The following is a 5,876-nucleotide window of genomic DNA, read 5'->3' on the forward strand; positions in this document are numbered from 1 at the left end:
TGTGATATTTACAAGCAAACCCCTTATGTTTACATATATTTTTTTTATTCTCTGCTCTAGAACTTTATGGAACATTTTTACACTCTAAAAAATAATAATGGAAAAATAACTCTTCTGGGTTAATGAAGATTCGAAAAGAAAAACAAAAGAAAAGAACATTAAATTTCCCTCAAAATGACATGCTCAGATTTTTTTTAGAGTTGTGTAACGGAAAATGTCAGAGTTTTAAAAACTTTTTTAGTGTTTTTTCGATAAAAAATTCTTTTTTTCTGAATTTTGAGTACGTCATAAAAAAAATGTCCCAAAAAATCAAGATAAAAAAATTATTATTGGAAATTACAATTTCCAAAAAACATGTATCGATTTAAAACTGTTTAAAGTTCACGTATGGAAGTTGTTGTTATTTTTTGATAAATTTATTGCTATTATGCAAATTTTCAGTAAAAATGTAACTGTTATATTGCATGAAGCATTTTGTGATACTTTTAGCTTCCAAATTTTGACGTTTATTTTTTAAAGTTTTTAACTTTGACGAAATAAAATTGTTTTAGTACAACTTTTGAGCCACAAAAATAGTTAAAAAATTAAAAAAAATATTTTTTGTTGAAAAGAATTGTAATCAAAATTGGAAACCTTGACATTTTCCCACCTCAGCCCATGCTATATTGTACATCTGTTTTACATTTATGTACACACCCCTTACAAGCTTTTTATGACATGTCTGATGTAAAATACATAAAAGATGCATGCGGCGAAACCCTGAGCTTAACGCGATTCAAACCCTCTCTTCTCTCCAACCCCATAACACTCTTTTCAGATTCGTTTTTTTATCGCTTCATCACCAGCGTGCAAATCCAGTTGGAATCGGTAATGATTGACTAGTTTCTAATAGAAAATTCCACCCACCGACCACCACACCAAACTTGTGCACATTTTCGTGTATGTGTGTGTGTGTGTGTGTGCGCGTGCTGTCGTATGTGGTACCATTACAACCAACCCATGTAAGTTTTCCGTGGTAGGGTGGGGAGATTACCCTTCTCCTCCCACTCACACCCTTCCCCCCCCCCCCCCCAACGACACCAAAAACCATGAAATTTATCGTTCGACACGTTCGCTGCAGCCGCAACAATTTGCACTTGGCCTCCCCCCTCAAATTTGCATATGGATTTCTAATACTTGGTCCGCTACCGGGGTCGTCGAAACTTTGAATCGGTTCTGGCTGAAAATGGGCGAAAAAACCAAGTGCCTGATCCCACAGGTTTCGACTGGTTGGGGAATGTTTTCAAGGGGAAAATGAACCATAACTTCGCTTGGAATCATCCCGCTGTGGAGAGGATGGGGCTCGAGTTTACAGATTGGCAAACAAAAAGCCCTCGTCAGTTTTACACCCAAAACTGGAGAGAATAGTGGTTCACGGACGCAGAGATCACAGCTCAAGCTGGACGAGAAAATTATTACCTCGAGGTTCATTTGCAAAAGAAAGTTCGTCCATCGAACCAGAAACCCTGGAAAGTCTAACCGGCTTGGAGTTCTTGTGGTGAAAACAGGTCACTACTGCCTTCACTCGTTGATGCTGGTTGGTTTTCCCTCGGTTGCTGTCTAAAGCCTTTATGTGTTGTATTCTCTGCAACTTTTTGCCGCTGATTCAACGGCAACGGCTGCAAGTTCGGTGGGTCTCGTGGCGCAGGGGTAGCGGCTTCGGCTGCCGATCCCGATGATGCTATGAGACGCGGGTTCGATTCCCGCCTTATCCACTGAGCTTCTATCGGATGGTGAAGTAAAACGTCGATCCCGGTTTCTCCTGTCTCGTCAGAGGCGCTGGAGCAGAAATCCCACGTTAGAGGAAGGCCATGCCCCGGGGGGCGTAGTGCCAATAGTTTCGTTTCGGCTGCAAGTTCGGAACCATTCGAACAGAACCCGCTCCTGGTGACGCCAGAGCAGGAAAATCCACGTCCGTGAATGCTGGTGGTGTTTTGCAACGATTTGGTTGGTGCCTCGTCGTCGCTTGCTGCCGAGTTTTTACAAACTCAGCACGTTTTGAGCAGCTCCGATCATTGGTCGAATGGTCGCCACCGCAATTGAAGCATTTGGCTTCGATGTTCTCGTTGATTGTGTTGCAAGCTTGAATCTTGTGCTCACCTCCGCAGGTTGCACAACGACTCTTGATGAAACAGTTCCTTTCACCATGTCCAAACTGCAAGCAGTTCGAACACTGTGTCACGTCACGATGCACTGGACGATAACGTCACGATGATGTTGAAAATTGCCCGAACTGCCTTCAGCTCAGACGGCGTTGTCGATCCGTTCTCAAAATGAACCAGATACAGTTGATCACGATACTTGATGTCCTTGTTGTGTCTCGTCATCTTGAAGACTTCGATCACGTTCAACTTCAGAGTTTTGAGCTCTTTCTTCAGCACACTCACATGGAGTACAGGCCTCGGAGAACCTGTTTCATGGGGCGTTTACCTGGATCGTCAGGGCTGTAGAATTCAATCTTTGTGTTGTTCAAGAAATCCCGAACGTAGTTGTAATCCTTTCTGGTAGGTAGCAGAATTTTGAGTCCATCAGCACACAAGCGAATGGAAGCTCGTCAAGCACCAGATTTGATAAACCCGGTAAGCCATTTTCGCACCAAATCCGATGACGATGTTTTCACAAAAATGGGTGGCATCTTTTCCCGTCGTTCAAATTCTTCCTTCTTGCTCACGTCTGGTTTCCAGACGAATTTTGAGCGTCCTTGCTCAAACTGCTTGGCGCATCGCATTCTTTAGCTTCTTCATATCTACCGATCTTGCCGTGAAGCAGTTTTGCTCTTTTTAGCATTTTTCAGAAGCTAATACAGTCAAACCTCTTTTTACGCGACCTCCATTTGCGCGAAATTTTTTTTACGCGGTTTTTTACGCGAAGAATTCAAAATAACGCGAACTCAATTTACAAAATAACGCGATCCGATTTTAAACTGCCGGAAGTCTTAACCTTTATGGTCATATCTTCCTGTTCAACGAGGACCACAATCAGGATTTTTACAATCAGTAGCTTCGGTGACCTACGGATCTCTGCATCATATTGGGATGTTCTGGACAACTAAGAATCCGGTAGTCACGAATAGAATATCTATCTGTTCAACGGGTGTTTGTACCGGTGTATTCACCATCGATATAGCTTTAGGTAGCTTCAGTGAGCCACGATGGACTCTCTGCGATCTGTTAGAATGTACGAGGTCATCCAGGAACTCCCGGTAGTCATGGCCTGGATATCTACCTGATCAACGGGAGTCTATATGGCTATATTAACCATCGGTATAGTTTCAGGTAGCTTCAGTGGACCACGATGGACACTCTGCGGCATGTTGGATTGTTTTGGGTCATCCAGGAACTCCCGGAAGTCATGGCCAGGATATCTACCTGATCAACGGGGGTCTGTATGGCTATATGAACTACGGTATAACTTCAGGTAGCTTCAGTAGACCACGATGGACACTCTGCGATCTGTTAGAATGTACGAGGTCATCCAGGAACTCCCGGAAGTCATGGCCTGGATATCTGCCTGATCAACGGGGGTCTGTATGGTTATATCAACCATCGGTGTAGCTTCAAATAGCTTCAGTAGTCCACGATGGACACTCTGCGTAATGTTGGATTGTTTTTGGTCATCCAGGAACTCCTGGAAGTCATGGCCAGGATATCTACCTGATCAACGGGGGCCTGTTTGGCTATATGAACCATCGGTATAGCTTTAGGTAGCTTCAGTGGACCACAATGGACAATCTGCGGCATGTTGGATTGTTTTGGGTCATCCAGGAACTCCCGGAAGTCATGGCCAGGATATCTGCCTGATCAACGGGGGTCTGTATGGCTATATCAACTATCGGTATAGCTTCAGGTAGCTTCAGTAGACCACGATGGACTCTCTGCGGCATGCTGAAGCTGTACCGATGGTTAATTCACCCATATAGACCCCCGTTGATCCGGTAGATATCCTGGCCATGACATCCGGGAGTTCCTGGATAACCCAAAACAATCCAACATTACACAGAGTGTCCATCGTGGTCCACTGAAGCTATCTGAAGTTATACCGATGGTTACTTTGGGCATACAGACCCTCGTTGAACAGGTAGATATCCTGGCCATGACTTCCGGGAGTTCATGGATGACCCAAAACAATCCAACATGCCACAGGATGTTCATCGTGGTCCACTGAAGCTATCTGAAGCTATACCGATGGTTAATTCACCCATATAGACCCCCGTTGATCCGGTAGATATCCAGGCCATGGCTTCTGGGAGTTTCTGGATGACCCAAAACAATCCAACATGCCGCAGAGTGCCCATCGTGGTCTACTGAAGCTATCTGAAGCTATACCGATGGCTAATATGGCCATACACACCCCCGTTGATCAGGCAGATATCCTGGCCATGACTTCCGGGAGTTTTTGGATGACCCAAAACAATCCAACATGCCACAGGATGTCTATCGTGGTCCACTGAAGCTATCTGAAGCTATACCGATGGTTAATATAGTCATATAGACTCCCGTTGATCAGGTAGATATCCAGGCCATAACTTCCGGGAGTTCTTGGATGACCTAGTACATTCTAACAGATCACAAGGTAACTATCGTAGGTCACGGAAGCTACCTGCAATTATTACGATGGTGGATACGCTGGTACAGACCCTTGTTGAACAGGTAGATAATCAGTTCAATAATTCTGGAAGTTCTTGGATAACCCAGAACATCCCAACCTGCTGTAGAATATACAGCGTAGGTCACTGAAGCTATTTTGAATAACCTTGTAATTCCAAATATAATACTTTATAAAACTAAAATATGTATACTGAAAACTCTTTTTACGCGAGCTATTCAAAATAGCGCGAACTTTTTTTACGCGATTTTTTCTACTCGAGAACCAAAATTCGCGTAAAAAGAGGTTTGACTGTATTGAGGAGTACCTCACTGGTTGGTGGTTCTCAAAGGAATGATTCCATGTGATGATTTTGCCATTTCTTCCAAGTTTTTTCCCCAAAAACTCAATAGTAGGTATGCTATTGAAAATAGTTTTTTCGGAAATTCTGCAAAATTTGCATAAGGATAGCCCAACGAACATTAGAATGCGCGGATTTTTGTCCCCCTTCAAAAAATATCCGAAAAATCATTCGGCACTAGCTTAATTTGTCCCTAAATGCACGAGTGACAAATCAGCAAGACAGTGACGATTTGATTTGATTAGATATGTGTTTAAAAACAGTGATGTACCTACAATTAACTTTTTTTTATTCATAAATTATTTTTATTTGGTCTTTTTAGGTACTGCGACCAGGTTAGGACCGAGGATAGGTTTGAAAACAAATCCTGTATAATAATAACAAAAATAACTCTTTATTATCCGTACTTGGAGGTCATGTAACTGACGAGCGTTACTTGGTCTAAGCGGGTCTTGCAGGTCTTGAACCTGCCGATGTACTCGGAGAACATGCCCCACAACTCAGCCGAACTGTAGAGCACCTCCTCGGCTTCCTCCTCCGTGGCTCCACCGCCTCGGGAGCCACCTTTGCTGCTTCCTGCGGGTCGAGGGCGATCCTTCGCTTTTCCGTCCGGAACTGCCCCCGGCAGCGGAGGGAACTCCACCGGCGTGAACGCCGGAACTGCTGGACTCTGTTACTCCACCTTCCTTGCCGGCGGTTTCGGTTTCGACGCCTCCAGAGCAGTTGGCACACCGCTTCGGCTCTGCTTCTTGGACTTTGCACTCGTCCATCTTGTGGGGACCCCTACAGTTGTTGCATCTCCCCTTGACCCAGCTGCAAGCAGTTTCTGCACTGAGTCACGTTCGGCCGCTTGTTCCGGTAAGCCTCCCACCGGATGTGAAATGCTTGCAGG

Source organism: Culex quinquefasciatus, chromosome 3 (assembly GCF_015732765.1).
Source record: "Culex quinquefasciatus strain JHB chromosome 3, VPISU_Cqui_1.0_pri_paternal, whole genome shotgun sequence".
Taxonomy (NCBI): Eukaryota; Metazoa; Arthropoda; class Insecta; order Diptera; family Culicidae; genus Culex; species Culex quinquefasciatus.